Here is a 20538-nt window from a genome sequence, read left to right as displayed (position 1 = left end):
GGCCGGAAGCCTAAGGACCAGGGTTCGAGGCTTGATTCCCCAGGACCCACATAAGCCAGATGCACAAGGGGGCACCTTTCGTTTTCAGTGGCTGGAGGCCCTGCTGCACTCATTCTCTCTCTCTATCTGCCTCTTTCTCTCTCTGTCTATCACTTTTTAAAAATTTTTTTATGTATTTATTTGAGAGCGACAGACGCAGAGAGAAAGACAGATAGAGGGAGATAGAGAGAATGGGCGCGCCAGGGCTTCCAGCCTCTGCAAACGAACTCCAGACGCATGCACCCCCTTGTGCATCTGGCTAACGTGGGACCTGGGGAACCGAGCCTCAAACCGGGGTCCTTAGGCTTCACAGGCAAGCGCTTAACCACTAAGCCATCTCTCCAGCCCTGTCTATCACTCTTAAATTAATAATAATAATAATTAAAAAAGAAGGTTTTATATTCTGCTTCCTCAAAAATCTTTTATGAAGGGGCATGAGGATCGAGAAACATAAAACCATGTCCAAAAAAATGTTTTTACATTTTGACCCTCTGTCTCGAAGATTTTACCTTTTTTTGAGGTAGGGTCTCACTCTAGCCCAGGCTGACCTTGAATTCACTATGTTGCCTGAGGCTGCCCTCAAACTTACAGTGATCCTTTTACCTCAGCTTTCCTAGTGCTGGGATTAAAGGCATGAGCCACTCTGCCCAGCAAAGATTGATCTTTTAATAGCTTCTACTGCCAGGTGCCACCCCCTCATCATCTACCTACTTATGGCTTCATACTATGTGAGCCTTCCACCACCCCTACTTTTGATCACTGCCTTACCTGCTCTTTGTTTTAACATTTATTCTGTACAGCAATGTTACTTCCTCCATAAAGCCTTTCCTGATATATTCCTAGCTGGAGATGACTTTCTTCCTCTTCAGAATTTCTATAACAAAAACAATATTATAAGCCAAGCATGGTGGTTCACAACTATATTCTCAGCACTCAGTAGGCTGACATAGGAAGGGCCACCATGAGTTTGAGGCCAGCCTGAGCTACAGAGTGAGTTTCAGGTAAGCCTGAGCTAGAGTGAGACCCTACCTCAAAAAAAAAAAAAAAACAAACTTAAGTTTCTTTTCTTTCTTTCTTTTTCTTTTTTCTTTTTTCCTTTCTGTTTTTGGTTTTTGGAGGTAGGGTCTCACTCTAGCCCAGGCTGACCTGGAATTCACTGTGTAGTCTCAGGGTGGCCTCGAACTCTTGGCGATCCTCCTACCTCTGCCTCTCTAGTGCTGGGATTAAAGGCGTGCACCACCATGCCCAGCTTACGTTACTTTTCAATAGTTGCAAGACACTGCTCCTGTATTACTTAACCTGTACAGTCACACTGGGTGTATGTATGAGCCACATGTATGGATAGGCCCAATGAAGGTAAATTACTTGATCAAGGGTCTATATCTAGTGAGTGAAGGGCCAGGATTCAAATGTCTAGGCAGTCATTTCTAGACTTCATGCTTAAAACAAAACAAAACATAAGATCTCCATTTATTATAGGTAGGATTGACTGAATGTCAGAGCTTGTGATAAGGTTTGCTATTCTGTTGCCTCAAATTGTGTCCAAAAACCTGAGACATGTAGGGTACAGGGTCAGTGTAGATCTCACATTGAGACTGAATGGGGACGTGGCACCCCAAGGACAGAACAGGCCTTATACATTTCACAGGAATGTTCCTATGGGTGCATTTCTGGACCTTGCAGGACCCCTCCTCAGCCTATGTCTACATCACAAATACAAGGTGCTGATATGAATCCCTTCTTGTCCCAGCTGTTAGATGTGTCCACTACTTCATGCCTTGGTGCAACTTGAATGTTCCCATTGTGGACCACAGTCAGCTCAGCTTCATATAGCTATCTCTTCTTCCTGCCTCTCTCTGGGCTGTGCACTTGGCATCTGGGACTTTCTCTACTCTGTCGTGATGCAGAGTTCTACGTGTATGAGGCCTAAGGTAGAGCCCTCTAACAATTATACTGCAAAATAATGATCATTTTAATGCTTATATACTATAGAACTTTACTATTATTTGAATGTACTATACTATAAATCATTCTACTTTTTGCATATATTTGTGTGTGGTTTGTGTATTTGTGTTCATTTATGTGTAGGCACACATGTGTGTGTATGAACTCATGTGTGTGCATGGCCCTCCATATGTATTGTTTAAGCAACAACTTATATTTACTGATCATTTAGACAATACTGGACACTGTGCAAAGTGAAGTACAGGTATTAGGAAATGAGCAGTGTTTTCTCCATTTGATGGATGAGGAAACTGAGCAAGCAGTAGGCTCTCTCAATCCATAGCAAGGCTGATACTTGCAAGGGTATTCAACAGAATCTGTGCTGCTTTACAGTTTTCTGCCATTGCTGCAGCCTTTTTAATTAATTTCAAAAGTATAAATGCTTAAAAGTCTCTTGATATACACTAGCAAAGTGCGTTCCAGGAAGAGAATTTACTCTCCTATGAATAGTTCAGGAGATTGAGGGCATCACATCAGAGCTGCTCTGGGAATTTATTATATTATGTATGTTATTATGTTTTTATTATAGTTGTGTGGGTTTTTTGAGACAAGATCTCATGTGCCCAATGTAACCTCAAACTCATCATATAGCCCAGGCTGGCCCTGGGCTCACAAGCTTCCTCTATGTCCCAAGTGCTAAGATTACAGGCATGCTCCATATGTCCTGCCGCACTAGGAATTTTAATATGTTTCATCTTCACCAGTTTCAGTCATTTGAAGGCACACTCCTTTCATCCTAGATAGGAGGTTTGCCCTAAATTTGGAGCCAGCCTGGGGCTTCAGAGTGAGTTCCAGGTCAGCCTGCATAGAGTGAGACCCTGCCTCAAAGAAAATCAGACTAATAAGATATCTATCACATCAGATACTTATTTGTTTTGGTGAGGACTTTCCAAATTTTTCTCATTTAGTTGCCTTGAAATATACAATATACAATATATTAATATTGCTGAGTCTGGTGGTTCAAGCCTACAATTTCAGTTACTTGGTAAACTGAGGCAGGAAGATCTCAAAGGACTGCTTTAGACACTGAGTAAGTCCAAGGTTACCCTGGACAACTTGGTGAGAACCGGCCTCAAAATTAAATAATAAAAAAGCAAAAGCAGGGTGGGGGGGTTAGCTCAATGATACATTTCTTGCATGAGGCCTTAGTATTACCAACACACACGTACACACACACACACAGAGTGAGATAGAGAGAGACAGAGAGAGACACACACCGAGGAGAGACAAACTATAATTATCCTGCTGTGCAATCGAACAACAGAACTTGCTAATCCTGCTTGCTGTATCTTTGCACCACTTCGCTAATATTCCCTTTTCTCTACCCCTACTCTCAGCCTCTGATAAATGGAAATTTTCCTGGATTTCACACTAAGTGGGATCACTTGTTTCTTTGTAACTGGCATATTTTACTTAATATGATGTTCTTTAAATTCACTCGCTTGGTGCAAATAACAGAACTTCCTGTTTTGTAAAAGCTAAATAGTATTCCATTGTGTGTATCACATTTATTTATGATTTTAGAGACAGGTCTTATGTAAACTAGGCTGACCTGGAATTCATTATATAGCTAAGGATGACCTTGAATTTTTTTACCCTCTTGCACCTACATCCTCAGTACTTGGATTACAGGAGTCCACCAATACACGTAGTTTATGTGGCGGTGGGGATCAGACCAGGGCTTCATGCAAGCTAGGCAAGCACACTAACAACTGATCTACATCCCTAGCTCGTACATCACATTTTAAACCTTCTTATCTGTTGATAGACTCTTAAGTTCTTTTCATATCTTGACTGTTGTAAATAGTGCTTCAATGAATATGAGAATCCAGACATCTCTTTCACATGATAATTTCAATTTCTTTTGGATATATGCCCAGTAGTGGGATTACTAGTTATATGGAAATTCTAGTTTTAATTTTTAGTGGTATTTCCAAATGTTTCTCAAAATAGCTGTACCAGGGCTGGAGGGATGGCTTTGTGGTTTAGGAGCTTGCCTGCAAAGCCAAAGAACCTAGGTTCAATTCCCCAGGACCCATGTAAGCTGGATGCATAAGGTGGTGTATGCTTCTGGAGTTCATTTGCAATGGCTGAAGGCCCTGGTGCACCCATTCTCTCTCTCTCTCCCTCCACCTCTCTCTCTCTTAAATAAATAAAAAATTCAAAATAGCTGTATCAATTTATAGCACTGCCAACAGTGAATAACAAGTACCTTTTCTCCAAAGCCTTGTCTACAGTATCGTTTAGCTTTACAATAGCTAATTTAGCAGGTGTGAGGTGATATCTAATTGTGGTTTTAATTTATATTTTCTTTCTTTTTCTTTTCTTTTTTTTTTTTTTTTTCGAGGTAGGGTCTCCCTGTAGCCCAGGCTGACCTGGAATTCACTCTGTAGTCTCAGGGTAGCCTTGAACTCATGGCAATCTTCCTACCTCTGACTCCCAAGTGCTGGGATTAAAGGCATGAGCCACCATGCCAGGCTAATTAACATTTCCTGATAATTAGAGATCTTGAGCATTTGTGTATCCATTGGCTATTTGTTCTCTTCTTTTGAGAAATTCTATTCAACCTTTTTTTTTCATTTAAAATACTTTCTATTGACAGTTTTTAAACATGTACATAATGTTTTTAATCACAATCCCCTCTTGTTACCTTCATTAAAATTTTTTTTTAAATTTTTGTTTATTTATTTGAGAGTAACAGACACACACAGAGAAAGAGGCAGATAGATAGAATGGGCATATCAGGGCTTCCAGCCACTGCAAATGAACTCCAGATGCACGCGCCACTTTGTGCATCTGGCTTATGTGGGTCCTGGGGAATCAAGCCTCAAACCGAGGTCTTTAGACTTCACAGGCAAACGCTTAACTGCTGAGCCATCTCTCCAGCCCTTATTACCTTCTTTTTATGTTTAAGTTAATAGCTAAGGAACTTATTTATTTATTTTTATTAATTATGTACTTTACTATAGCAACAAATCATATGTTGATCCCATTTCTCTAGCGTTATCCTCTTTTATCCTCTCTTCTGCACCCCCATTCCGGGTCCTCCTCAGTGGGGTTGTTGGTATTCATCATGGGGTTACAAATGGCATTAGTCAGCCCGGTGTGGTGGCGCACGCCTTTAATCCCAGCACTTGGGAGGCAGAGGTAGGAGGATTGCCGTGAGTCTGAGGCCACCCTGAGACTGCATAGTTAATTCCAGGTCACCCTGGGCTAGAGTGAGGCTCTATCTCGAACCCCCACAAAAAAATTCCATTAGTCATTCTCTATGGAGGGTGACAATGCCTCAGGATACTCCTTCCTCATCCCTCTTACACTGAACCCTTTCTTTCCAGCTAGTTACCTATTTTGATGTTATTTTTGGTCCTCCATCATCCATGACAAAATAATGATGGGCCCAATATTATGGAGGTCTTATCTACATAATGGCAATCACTCTGATGTCATAAATGCCACAGCTGGCTTCACTTCAGCAGCACATATACTAAAATTGGAACGATAAATGCCACAGCTACTTCAGGTCAGTCAGACTGTATTTCTTTTCAATTAGTATTTATTTATTTGAGAGAGAGAGAGAAAGAGAGAGAGAGAGAGAGAGAGAGAGAGGAAGAGGCATAGAGAAAGCAAGAATGGGTGTGCCAGGACCTCCAGCCACTGCAAACGAACTCCAGATGCATGCGCCCCCTTGTACATCTGACTTATGTGGGTCCTAGGGAATTGAACCAAGGTCCTTAGGCTTCGCAGGCAAATACCTTAACCCCTAAGCCATTTCCCCAGCCCCAGACTATATTTCAAAACACGCTTCCCCATCCTCTGGCTCATATGTCTTTCCACCTTTTAATTTTGTATGTGTTTGTAAGTTGATTGTTTTATATTCAGAAAGTGAGGTAGGGGACCATTTTTCTTCTGCATGTGGATATCCAGTTTTCCCAGCATCATTCACTGAAGAGGCTATCACTTCCTTATTGTGTGCTCTTGGCAACTTTGTTCAAAATCAATTGACTGAAGCCAGACATGGAGGTGCACGCCTTTAATCCCAGCATTTGTGAGGCAGAGGTAGGAAGATCACCGTGAGTTCTAGGTCACCCTGAGACTACATAGTTAATTACAGGTCAGCCTGGACCAGAGTGAGACCCTACCTCTAAAAAACAAAATCAATTGACTGTAGATTTTCGGGTTTATCTCTGGGCTTTCTTACCTACCTTTGCATTACTGGCAGAAAATACCTAAACAAGAGCAGCTTGTGGGAGAAAAGGGTTTATTTTATTTTACAGACTTCAGTGGAAGCTCCATGACAGCAGGGAAAAATGATGGCATGAGCAGAGGGTGGACATCGCCTTCTGGCCAAGATCAGATAGACAACAGCAGCCACAGGAATGTGCCAAACACTGGTAAGGGGAAGCTGACCATAACAACCAATAAAATCACTATATATCTAAGGATGACCATGACTTTTTCTTTTCTTTTGTTTGTTTTTGTTTTTGTTTTTATAGGTAGAGTCTCACTGTAGCAGACTGACCTGGAATTCACTCTGTAGTCTCAGGGTGGCCTCGAACTCACAGTGATCCTCCTACCTCTGCCTCTTGACTGCTGGGATTAAAGGTGTGCACCACCATGTCTGGCAATATCTAATTCTCATAAATAAGTGGCCTCCATTGTCAAATCTTAGGGTCTAAGAAATACTGTTCTATCGCATTTTATTCCTCACACTCTAATGCTTAGATTTTTGTAGGTTTTGCCTCAACTTACAATTGAACATGTTTCTCTGTCTGGTAACTTCACCAGAGGACACAAATTCACATGCCTAAAGACATGTGAAAAGTTACTATAAACAGATAAAGCCAAGGAGACATTAGTGATATATATATAGTATTGTAACCCTTCCTTAAAAACTTTGAAATTTCTGGGCTTACTTCTAATCAGGTTACCAAATATAATGCAGACCATCAGAAACTCCTTTGATGGTTCACACAGTGATTTGAAAACTTCAAATGGTCTATTATTTCTTCATGGTTCTTCAAAGATTGGCATTACTTTGTTTTTGGTTTGGTTTACTTTTATTTGAAGACTTATTAAAAGAATCATCATTTCTCCCATTTGTTATGGGCTTTGCTGTGGCATGTGCCTTGTTGGTTGTCCAGCCTTTTGCCTTGTTACATAGACTCTGTGTGTGTGTGTGTGTGTGTGTGTGTGTTTTGAGTGTTCATGAGTTCTGTGTATGTGTGGGTGTATGTTTGTTACAAGTGTGCATATGGAGATCAGAGGACAACCTCAGGGTATTGCTCCTTGCCTCCCACCTTATTTAAGACAAGTTCTTACTTTTTTTTTTTCAAGGTGGGGTCTCACTCTAGCCCAGGCTGACCTGGAATTCACTATGGAGTCTCAGGGTGGCCTCGAACTCAAGGCAATCCTCCTACCTCTTCCTCGCGAGTGCTGGGATTAAAGGCGTGCGCCACCACGCCTGGATAAGTTCTTACTTTTTATTCCTTATTATGCCAAACTAGCTGGTCCTAGGGCTTTGGGATATTCCTGACTCTGCCTCTCATTGCCATTGGGATTACAGATGCATACACTACTCATGTCCAACTTTACATGGGTTCTGGGGATCCAAACTCCAGTTGTCAGGCTTGTGCAACAAGTGCTATTAATCACTGAGCCATTTCCCTAGCCAGTCACATAGAGCTTAATTGAAAGACCATGAGATTCATAGTGGAGTGGGAACAACAACCATATCTCACATAGTATTACTGTCTCCTGACTTGCTCTGTAAAATGAAGGGTTATGTCTTAATTTTATCACTACCATCTAGGTAGTGATCACTCTGTGTTAGGAATTGTATAACTACAGGGCATTACATACACCTGAAGGCTGAGGCATGTAGCTCAGTGGTACAACACTTGCCTAGTATGTTGAAAGTCCTAAGTTCTATTCCAAGCAACACTAAAATAAAATAAAACTATGCCAGTCCCTGGACATTCATGACCTCGCACTATCTGACACTACCTACATAAGACCATCATAATAGCAGGAAAAGATGACATCAAAATAAAAGACAGACTGATTCAGGGGGGAAGGGGTATGATGGAGAGTGGTGTTTCAAAGGGGAAAGTGGAGAGAGGGAGGGAATTACCATGGGTTATTGTCTTTAATCATAGAAGTTGTCAATAAAAAAGTAAATTAAAGGCGGGCATGGTGGCACATGCTTTTTATCCCAGCACTCGAGAGGCAGAGGTAGGAGGATTGCCATGAGTTTGAGGCCACCCTGAGAATGCAGAGTGAATTCAGCTGGGCTAGATTAAGACCCTACCTCAAAAAAAACCAACAAAATAGTAAATTTTTAAAAATTCAAGTTCAAAAAAAAATGCAAGTTCAGGGCTGGAGAGATGGCTTAGCGGTTAAGCGCTTGCCTGTGAAGCCTAAGGACCCCGGTTCGAGGCTCGGTTCCCCAGGTCCCACGTTAGCCAGATGCACAAGGGGGCGCACGCGTCTGGAGTTCGTTTGCAGAGGCTGGAAGCCCTGGCGCGCCCATTCTCTCTCTCTCCCTCTCTCTGTCCTTCTCTCTGTGTCTGTCGCTCTCAAATAAATAAATAAAAAATTAAAAAAAAAATGCAAGTTCATTTTAGCCACCCAATAGCCTCTGGCAAAAGTACATTAGGGGCTGGAGGGATGGCTTGGTGGTTAAGGCCCTTGCCTGTGAAAGCTAAGGACCAAGGTTTGATTCTCCAGGTCCCATGTAAGCCAGATGCACATGGTGGTGCATGTGTCTGGAGTTCATTTGCAGTGGCTAGAGGCCCTTCCTGGGGCTCTCATTCTCACTCTCTCTCTCTCCCTCTCTCTGTCTCTAATAAATAAAAAATAAATAAATAAAGTACATTAGATTTATCATTTTGTTACTTTTTTTTTTTAAGGTAGGGTCCAGCTTTAGCACAGACTGACCTGGAATTCACTATGTAGGCTCAGGGCGGACTTACACTCATGGTGATCCTCCCAAGTGCTGGGATTTAAGGCGTGTGCCACCACACCTGGCCGATTTTTAAAAAAAAAAATCTTTTAAAATATATTTTTTTTTATTTATTTGAGAAAGATAGAGAAGATTTTATATATATATATATATATATATATATATATATATATATATATAGAGAGAGAGAGAGAGAGAGAGAGAGAGAGAGAGAGAGAGAGAGACAGAGAGAGAGAAAGAGAGGGAGAGGGAGAGGCAGATAGAGAGAATGGGCGCACAAGGGCCTCTAACCACTGCAAATGAATTCCAGATGCATGTGCAACCTTATGCATCTGGCTAATGTGGGTACTGGGGAGTCAAACCTGAGTCCTTAGGCTTTGCAGGCAAGCACTTTAACTGTTAAGCCATCTCTCCAGACCCTGAATTTTTTTTTTTTTTTTTTTGGTTTTTCGAGGTAGGGTCTCACTCTGGTCCAGGCTGACCTGGAATTAACTCTGTAGTCTCAGGGTGGCCTCGAACTCTCAGCGATCCTCCTACCTCTGCCTCCCAAGTGCTGGGATTAAAGGCGTGTGCCACCACGCCTGGCTTTTTTTTTTTTTTTGAGACATGTCTCATGTAGGCCAGCAGGCTTTGAAATCACTATGTAGCCAAAGATGACTTTGAACTACTTTTGATCCTCCTCTACCACCTTCTGAATTTTGGAATTATACGTGTGAGTCACTACACCAGCAAAATGCTGATATTTTTTTACAATAGGGAAATTGAAACTCAAAGAGTTTAGGTAATTTATCTAAGGTCACCTTCTCATCAGTAACAGCTCAGAATGGAGCCCACACAATTGGTTTTGTTTTCAGTGAGTCTTGCTATGAAACCTACTTTGACTGCAAACTTGCAATCCTTCTTGTCTCATCCTCCCAATGTACACCAGCATGCCTGGCTGTGGAGCCCATTTTCTTGACTATTACTGGTTCTTAATTTTAGTTAGCATTCCTATCACTCCAAACTCATGGTGTAATGGAGGCTGGCCTTGAACTGCTGTTCCTCTCATATTTAATTCTAAAGCCCCGGTTTACAGGCATGCACTACCACACCTGGCTCCAAATGTGTTTTGAACGTATATGTTAGGGCCACACAGAGATACTGACTGAAATTGGGCATTAGTATTTTTAAGAAAAACTCATCAAGTGTCCTGATATACACCCACACTAATGAATAATGTACTGTGTTTTGTTGGCTAACAGCTCAGTCAACCTCAGCTGTGTCTCGGGAAATACAGGTAGGAAAACTGAAGCAAAAAGACAATTTGATTGTAGGGTGAGTGTTTATGCTTAACTTGTGCTTCTGTCTGTCTACTGTAAAATATATGTGTTCTTTATAATGTAGGTGTGAATAACAGCTCTGAGGAGAGCTTGCACAGTAATGGCTCTTTCCTCAGCTTCACAAGATAGTGTTAATCGAGACCCTCCACAGGTTCAGGCCAGATGTGTCAGTTATATCAAAACCCCAACTGACAGGCAGATATAAGTGGCAAATACTGCTCTTCAATTTTAACCCATTGAGTTATTTCCAACAGAGAACTAAGATCATGCTGTGTATGTGTCAGCTTTCGGCAGCAGTAGTAGAAACTGAGCTGAACTGAGTGTATATCTAACTCATGGCAGGAATACTGTATTCTGTGAGTACAGTCTATGTGCTGTGGTATCCCCTAGAATAGAATCGTTAGCCACATGACTAGCTTTCCTGGAGAGACAGTGGCAGATCAGACATTCTTCTGTGATCCCTGAGCACTGAGCCTGGTGCAGATTGCAAGCCAACTCTTGGACACTAGTTTCTTAGCTCTGTTATAGTGGTAGGCCCATTTGCTCTTCCTGGGAGCCAATGGAGTACAAGACAGAGGTCTTCCAAGTGAGTTCCTAAGTCCACCAAAGTTTGCCTTACTTGGGAACTTGCTAGAAATGTAAATTCTCAGGCTGGAGAGATGGCTCAGCAGTTAAGGCGCTGGCCTGCAAAGCCTGACAATCTGGTTTCAAATCCCTAGTACCCACATAAAGCCACATGCACAAAGTGGCACATGCATCTGGAATTTGTTTTGCAGTTGCTGGAGGATCTGGCAGACCCATATTCATTCTCTCTCTCATGCACTGCTTGAAAATAAGTAAATAAAATATTTTTTATAAAATAAATGAGCCTGGCATGGTGGTGCACACTTTCATCCCAGAGATTGGGAGGTAGAAATTAGAGAATTGCTGTGAGTTCAAGGCCACTCAGATACTGCGCATTTAATTCCAGGTCAGCCTGGGCTAGAGCAAGACCCTACCTCGACCAAAAAAGAAATGTAAATTCTTGGGCTGTTTCCATGACAAGCTGTGTAGATAGGAGAAAGAACTCTTGAGGGTGTCTGTTTCTGTTGTAGTAGTAGTGGCAGTAGTTATTATTTTGTTTGGTTACTTTTTTGAGTGGGGCATACCTTTAATTCTAGCACTTGGAAGTTGGAGTATTACGATTGCCTTGAGTTCAATGCCACCCTGGCTACAGAGTAAGTTTGAGGTCGGCATGGGCTACAGTGAAATCTTGCCTCAAAAAAGAGAGGATACTGTGCCTGGTGGCGCACACCTTTAATCTCAGCGCTAGGGAGGCAAAGGTAGGTGTATCACTGTGACTTCAAGGCTGGCCTGGGACTACAGAGTGAATGCCAGGTCAGCATGGACTAGAACAATACTCAGCTGGGAGAGAGAGAGAGAGAGAGAGAGAGAGAGAGAGAGAGAGAGAGAGAGAGAGAGAGAGAGAGAGAGAGAGAGAAAGAGACTGTGAAGAGAGAAAAAGAAGCAGAGAGACAGAATGGGCACGTCAGGGATTTTCAGCCACTATGAACAAACTCCAGAGGCATGCGCTCCCTTGTGGGCATGTGCGATATTGCATGCTTGCGTCACTTGTGTCTGGCCATACTTCGGACCTGGAGATAACAAGCATTCTTGGGTTTCGCAGTCAAGCGCCATAACCGCTAAGCAATCTCTCCAGCAATCTCTCATATTTTTTTAAAATTAAGTCTAAACTTTCTACTTAAGTCTCCAGCAGCCTGATGGAAGGGGCATGTCACTGGAGACCGATCTGATTCCAGCCCAAAGGTGTGGAGAGTTTGAGCTCTAGGTGGTGCTTGCTGCTTTTGGTTTTTGTTTGGGGCAGGTTTTCACTCTGTTTCAATGTATGGAAGTAAGCAGCATCTTCTGCCATTCATGGAACTTCCCCTGGATCTGTAAGCAGAAATAAATCTGTTCCTCCCATATAGTTCATTCCAGCACTGTGGAGCTGTCTGCAACACCCACAAACTAGCCAGATGGTATGCCTCTGGAGTTTGTTTGCAGTGGCTAGAGGTCTGCCATGCCCATGTGCTTCTCTATTTCTTGTAAATAAAAAATATTTTTAAGAATAAAGAAAGAAGAAAACCACAGCCGAGGCACAAGTGGCAAAATAAGCATTACAAAACCCTAGCCTTGAGTGTGACCAAGAATGTCCATTCAGGAAACCACAGGCAGGACCCAGTTGTGCTTATAGAAAACATCATCAGAAGGAAACCCACCCAATGCCCAGCCCTCCACACCTTGTCAAAAAAAAAAAAAAAAAAAAAGAATAAAGGACATGCCCATGCCTATCAAATGGCCAGGTGGGAATATTGAGGAGATCCTGACAAAGAAAACAAGTGTCACATCCAGCAGGTAGGAAGCACAAATTATCAGTATCAGAAAGTGACTTAGGAATTCTGAAGGACACAACAGACACCCACCCTCATAGATTAAGAAATGTCTTGAAGCCAGGCATGGTGGTGCACACCTTTAATCCCAGCACTCGGGAGGAAGAGGTAGGAGGAGTTCAAGGCCACCCTGAGACTACAGAGTGAATTCAGGTCAGCCTGATCTAGAGCAGGATCCTACCTCAGAAAAAAAGAAAGAAAGAAAGAGAGAAATGTCTTCAGCCCATTTGTCCTTGTGTGTAATGTCATATTTTCCTTGTAAACCAATGTCTTAGCAAAGAACAAGGCTTCGCAGAAGATGTCCTGGGGTGTAAAGAACCTTATGTAGTCAGTATCCAGGGGGATGTTCAAGGCATCCAACAGGTCAACCAAAGCTGCTCTGGGGCTGTATGTGCATCTGAGGTCACTTCTGCAGCTGGGCATGTGCTTGGGCCTGAGGCTCAAGCTGCTGCGGCATTTGGGGCTGCACCTAAATACACAGCCGGGCCTGACATTTCAGCTGAGCATGTTGCTAGGACTACATCTGGAACTGGGATTGTGCCTGCTGCTATAGCTGCAGTTTCATGTAAGGCTGCCTCTGGGACTGGGGTAGGACTCCCAGCCATGACTGCTAGGGGTGGAACTGAACCATCCTCTGCTACACCTGGTGTATGCCCATCTAGGATGCTCTTCAGGTCACTAAAACCTTGTCCATTCCATACTTCCCAGTCCTGATCCAGGTTGCAGATGCTGGATGGCTGTGATGGGAAGACAAACAGAGACCCAGGCACACTACATCTGTACTGGTAGGGGCATAGGTGGAGCATTGCTTCTGGGGCACGAGGGCTCAGCTCTGGCTCCAAGCATCAAGGGTAGTGTGGGCTGCCCTACTGGGCAGCATCTCATCCAGGGTGGTCCTTCTGAGTTCTACTGGAAATGAAGCCTAAACAATTTAGCCTGTGGTTCTTGACCTGGATCTGCTTCACATTAAACCTTTTTGCCAAAGCCAGCAAATTCTCATAGGATGGGTACTTGTGTTTTTCCAATGCTATTTCGAGCTCACTTTGTTGCCACTTGTTGTACAGCATGCATTTCTACCACTGTCTTCTTGGGGAGAGATTAGGGATACTGGGAGATGGGGAGACCCTAGGAGTCCTGGCCGGGATGAGTGATCCCCAAGGTCAGGGAGGAGTAGAGGATGTTGGAGGCTTGGGGATACTTGGAAACTTGAGTGAATTGAGGGGCAATTGGGGGCAGGGGGATTCAAATACCTAGGGAAACTGTGGATTCTGAGAAACCCAGTATGTTTTTTGTTAGGCATGGGGAGATCTGGGGCCCTAGTGGGCCTGAGTACATTTGAAGACATAGCAGCATTGGTGGCATTTGGAAACCTGATAAAACTGGAGGACTAGGGGGCATTTGGAGACCTGGGTGCATTGGGGCAGACAGAAGTGTGGGGAATGGGTGGCCTGGGGTGGGGTTTGGAATAATTAGAGTATGTGAGTTAACTAGGGGAGATTATTGCATTAGAGACGCCAGGAAATCACTAGACTGTTGAATCTTGTCCAGCTCCCTTCTGGTATTTGGTTGGTTGTTTTGAGTCAGGGTCTCGCTCTAGCCCAGGCCAACTACAAACTGATACCATTCCTCTTGCTTCAGCTTCCTGAATGTTGGGATTACAGGCAAGAGCCACCACCATGCCTGGCTAGCAATCTGCCTTGAGAAAATTCTGATGTACACTAAAACTTGAGAATCACTGCTTTAAAAGTTAAAAGATTAAATTGGAAACATGGGTATCAGACAGCTGAATTTAAGGTCTACTAAATTCTACTGGGTGACCTTCAGAAGTTGTTTATCTCTGTAAGTTTGGGTTACCTCATGGGTAAAGTACTCATTTGTGTATTAGGTAGGCATGGGAAGATATACATGAAGCACTTAGTACAGTGTGTGGAACAAATTAAACAAAAATGTGGGTATTTACTATTACAACAATGGTTGTCCTGGATGATCAGTTTCATTTCCATCAAGAATGGGTTCCTGGGGGGGGGGAGGGAATTAACATGGGATTTTTTAATAATCATGGAAAATGCTAATAAAAATTTAAAAAAAAAGAATGGGTTCCTTGGAGGAGGAGAGAAATAATAAAAGTTTAGGAACCAACCAGATGGGCTAGATGTCCCTAGGTTATTTCTTTACATCTAACTGTGTGAGCTGAGCTGTGAGTGCTGGAGTGCTAGTAACATTGAATTGCAAATTTCAACACTATAAAAAACAAAACAAAACAAAGGATTGGGACCTTAGTAAGTGAGAAAATGAATGCCAACACTAGCCATAGGTAGTTCATACCTATCAATATTCCTAGCACTTAGGAGGTGGAGGCAGAAAGATAAGGAATTCAAGGTCATCCTCAGCTACAGAGTTGGAGGGTATCCTATAATACATGAGACACCAATACCCTACCCCTGCCAAAAAAAACCCACACACTTTAGGAAACAAAGAGCACATCTTAACTACTCAATAGGGATGGGACTGACAGCTTTTCATCTGCCAGTGTCTTCACAGAGTCAAGGATCATACAGGCAGGAGTACAAAAGCAATCAAATCCAGGAGCATATCTTCAGAGAAAAAAAAAAAAAAAACAGTAGAAACTGAATCTTTATTAACGTTTTGGTGAAGATGTTTATTTGGAGAAGATGCAGGTTGTAGCCCCTGGGTGGTTGTAGAATTGTGCTTTTGGTGCTGAGTTCTTGGCATAAAGCTGAAGTTCTTGTATTGATGTCATTCCAGTGTGAAGCAGGCCATGGGCTAGATGTCTCTAGGTTATTACTTTACATCTAACTGTGAGAGCTGAGCTGTGAGTGCTGGAGTGCTAGTAACATTGAATTGCAAATTTCAACACTATAAGAAAAAAAAGGATTGGGACCTTAGTAAGTGAGAAAATGAATGCCAACACTAGCCATAAAAATGTAGGGTAGGAAATAGCTATGTCACCCAAGAAATCAGCAGTAGAAAGGTGGCTAAGTAGTATGGTGACAGTTTCCAGGGTAAATCCTCCTACACACAACATAAGAGCTTTCCTATTCTGTTAACTCATTATGTATATGCCCATTAGACCTTCATTCCATGTTCCAGTATCTCCTTCCTCTCCCATAAGATTTCCTTTCTGAATTCCTCTTTTTTTTTTTTTTAAGGAGCAGTGCCATTTTCCTAAGTACTGCCATCAAAAAAATCCTTGAAGTTTACCAGAGAGCTGAAGGGCCCCCAAAATAATATGTATCTAAAAGCCTAGGAAATGTAGTTTACAAAGAAAGGAAATGATAGACTTCTCAATTCAATTCTTTTTAAAAGAAGGCTCATAGCAGATGAAACTAGCCATCTGTGACTCTTCCCAGAAGTGACTTCTGGTAAATATAATTTGTGGGTATACTGCAGATGAGATTAAGATGCTTCCCAATATCTCACCTGGGAGCTACCAACCAAGAATGTAATTCATGTAAGATGAGCTGTTACTTTGGAAACTGTGACATGTAATAAGGATAGAAGGCAGGTAATACTGTACTGACAGAAGATTCTGGTAACTAGTTAGAAGTGGTAGAAATAAGAACATTGGAGAGTCAGTGTTTATGAGTCACTTTTCAAGTAACAGGAACATTGGTCTGGTAGACATGCTATAAATAACCCAGTCAAAAGGCTCCTCAAAACTATGCAGTTCCGTTTGTGTAAATAACAAGTGACCCTCTGAGTACTAGTTTGGTTCCTATGGCACATTAATATCAGATAGATATGATCCTAGATAGTGGACAATAACATTTATGTTACTAGAAATGATATTTCTCACAGGAATTTGACTTGTAAGCCAGTTTCCTATGAATTTTCTTAGGACAAGTTAGTTTTTGGAGTGGAATCATTTCCAGATGAGCTGATAAAGTCTAATTTTCAGTTTCAGAACCTGGACTATAGGGACTTTACCAAGATTCAGAAATTCTTTGGTGTTTCTCTTATTAATGTAATGCATGCCCATTAAAGACAAAAATGGGATTTATAGTAATGGAAAAGAGGATAACAAATGAATCAACCTTAATTTCATTATCCAGAGGTGCCCACTACAACCATATGACATATTTCCTTTCAGTCTTATTTCAGTACCTCCAGCCCCTGCAAGTGAACTCCAGACATATGTGCCACTCTGTGCATCTGGCTTTATGTGGGTATTAGAGAATCAAAATTGGGTCACTAGGTTTTTCAGACAAGTGCCTTAACCGCTCAGCCATCTCTCCAGCCCAAAATACTTTATTTTATTTTATTATTATTATTTTTTTTTGTTTTTTTCTTCAGGATAGGGTTTCACTCTAGCTCAGGCTGTCCTGGAATTCACTATGTAGTCTCAGGATGGCCTCAAATTCACAATAAACCTCTTACCTCTGCCTCCCAAGTGCTGGGGTTAAAGGCATGTGCCACTACGCTCGGCTCCAAAACACTTTTTAAAAAAAGTTATTTATGGGCTGGAGAGATGGCTTAGTCGTTAAGCGCTCGCCTGTGAAGCCTAAGGACCCCGGTTTGAGGCTCGGTTCCCCAGGTCCCATGTTAGCCAGATGCACAAGGGGGCGCATGCGTCTGGAGTTCATTTGCAGAGGCTGGAAGCCCTGGTGTGCCCATTATCTCTCTTTCTCCCTCTATCTGTCTTTCTCTCTGTCTCTGTCACTCTCAAATAAATAAATAAAATATTTAAAAAAAGTTATTTATGTATTTTTATTAACAACTTCCATGATTATAAAAATATCTCATGGTAATACCCTCCCTTCACCCACTTTCCCCTTTGAAACTCCATTCTCCATCATATCCCCTCCCAATCTCAATCAGTCTCATTCTTATTTTGATGTCATGATCTTTTCCTCCTATTATGATAGGCTTGTGTAGGTAATGTCAGGCACTGTGAGGTCATGGGTATTGTGGTGATTTGAATAGATGCCCCCTAATATGTTCAGTTTTTTTATTGTTTGTAGTTTGCATCTGCAGCCACAAGGCTGGAGGCAGTGTCACTAGATGGATCTTAAGGTGTGGTGGTGGGTTTCAGATTTCAATTTAAAGATATGCAAAGTGTGCCTAGTTGGAGTTCCTGAAATGTGCTGTGGCTTTTGGCTTTTAGGCTTGTGCTTTTCTCTGTCTGCTTGGGCCTGTGAAGGCAGGCCAACTTCTTCTGCCATTATAGAACTTCCTCTGGATCTGTAAGCTTTAATAAATCCCTTCCTCCATAACTATGCCTGTTCTGGAAGTTTATCTCTGTGAACCCGAAGCTGTCTGCTACAGATATCCAGGCCATTTTGTGTCTGGGGGGGAGCCCATTGTAAGAAGTACCCTTCATTTGGCTCTTACATTCTTTCTGCCACCTCTTCCACAATAGACCCTGAGCCTTGGAAGGTGTGATAGAGATATTGCAGTACTGAGCACTCCTGTCACTTCTTCCCAGCACCATGATGCCTTCAGAGTCATCCCCAGGTCACTGCCATCTGAAAAGAGAAGATTCTCTACTAAAAGTGAGAGTAGCATTAATATAAGGGTATGGATATTAAGAGAAGTGCCTACTGGGCAGTTTGATAAGCATAGTATATACATTTAGCCAGACAGCAGCAGAAGTTACATGCCTAGGTCTCATGACTACCCCTGTTTTAAGTTTTCAGTATCAGGGATGTATTCCCTCTCATAGAGTGGGCCTCAAGTCCAATTAGAGTGCAGTTGGTTTCCACCATAACAGACGTGCCACTATTGTACTGGTTGGCTCATTTGGCCTGGCTGGTCAAATATAAGGCTTGCAGTGTCCATTGTTGAGTATCTTCACTGGTGTTTTCCAAAATACTTTTTTATTGATAGTTTTCATACATAGTATACTTTGATTATAATCCCTCCTATTATCTTCTCATCTCTCTCTTCCCCTGTCCTCCTTCCAAGGAGCCCCTTTTTCTTTCTTCCCAACTAGAGAGAATGGATGGGCAATCCAGGGTTTCTTGCCACTGTAAATGAACTCCAGACATATGTACCACTTTATGTATCTGGCTTTATGTGGGTACTTACTAGAGTATCATTCCTCAGGTGTTAGCTCACCATATGTTTTTGAGGCAGAGTGTCTCATTGGCCTAAAACTTGCCAATTAGGCTAGATTGGTGGGCCAGGGCACCCCAGGGATCCACTTGTCTCCACCTCCCCAGTGTTTGTATTATAGCTGTGCACTACCATGCTTGACATTTTATGTGGAAACTGGAAATTAAACTCAGGTCCTCATGATTGCAATTTATCACCTGAGCTATCACTCTGGCCCTGTCATGTAGAAATCTTTTTCGGTGCGTCTGTATGTGTGTACTGTGTGGGCATGAATTTACATGTTTGTATGTGTGTGTGGGTTCATGTAGAATTTCTTAAGCTTTAAGTAATAGCTGCTATCTATGGGGCATTACTTTCTATGTATTTTAAGTTTAAGAAGCACTCCCCCTCCAAATTTCAGGTATATAATCATTGTGGTGGTTTGATTCTGTTATTCCTCATAAACTTATGTGTTCTGAATGCTAGGTCCCCAGATGGTGGCAATTTGAGAATTGGAGCCTTTTGGAGGTGGTGTATTATTGGGGGTAAGCTTATGGGTGTTATAGCCAGCCTCCCCTTGCCAGTGTTTGGTGCACTTTCCTGCTGCTATTGCTCAGCTGATGTTGGCCATGGGTGATGCCTACTCTCTGGTCATGCCATCATTTTTTCCCTGCCATTATGAAGTTTCCCCTCGAGTATGTAAGCCAAAACGAACCCTTTGCTCCTACAAGCTGCTCATGGTTGGGTGTTTTCTGCCAACAATGAGAAGCTGACTGAAACAATAACATCTATATTTTTTCTTAAGACTTTTATGGTTTGATTATTTTTTTCGAGGCTTATCTGGAACTCACTGTTAGTGCCAGACTGACCTCGAACTCACAGTGAAACTCCTACCTCTGCCTTCTAAGTGCCACTATTGTACTGGTTGGCTCATTTGGCCTGGCTGGTCAAATATAAGGCTTGCAGTGTCCATTGTTGAGTATCTTCACTGGTGTTTTCCAAAATACTTTTTTATTGATAGTTTTCATACATAGTATACTTTGATTATAATCCCTCCTATTATCTTCTCATCTCTCTCTTCCCCTGTCCTCCTTCCAAGGAGCCCCTTTTTCTTTCTTCCCAACTAGAGAGAATGGATGGGCAATCCAGGGTTTCTTGCCACTGTAAATGAACTCCAGACATATGTACCACTTTATGTATCTGGCTTTATGTGGGTACTTACTAGAGTATCATTCCTCAGGTGTTAGCTCACCATATGTTTTTGAGGCAGAGTGTCTCATTGGCCTAAAACTTGCCAATTAGGCTAGATTGGTGGGCCAGGGCACCCCAGGGATCCACTTGTCTCCACCTCCCCAGTGTTTGTATTATAGCTGTGCACTACCATGCTTGACATTTTATGTGGAAACTGGAAATTAAACTCAGGTCCTCATGATTGCAATTTATCACCTGAGCTATCACTCTGGCCCTGTCATGTAGAAATCTTTTTCGGTGCGTCTGTATGTGTGTACTGTGTGGGCATGAATTTACATGTTTGTATGTGTGTGTGGGTTCATGTAGAATTTCTTAAGCTTTAAGTAATAGCTGCTATCTATGGGGCATTACTTTCTATGTATTTTAAGTTTAAGAAGCACTCCCCCTCCAAATTTCAGGTATATAATCATTGTGGTGGTTTGATTCTGTTATTCCTCATAAACTTATGTGTTCTGAATGCTAGGTCCCCAGATGGTGGCAA

The sequence above is a fragment of the Jaculus jaculus genome, chromosome X (assembly GCF_020740685.1).
Source record: "Jaculus jaculus isolate mJacJac1 chromosome X, mJacJac1.mat.Y.cur, whole genome shotgun sequence".
In the NCBI taxonomy this organism is placed as follows: Eukaryota; Metazoa; Chordata; class Mammalia; order Rodentia; family Dipodidae; genus Jaculus; species Jaculus jaculus.
This window is presented reverse-complemented; position numbering follows the sequence as displayed.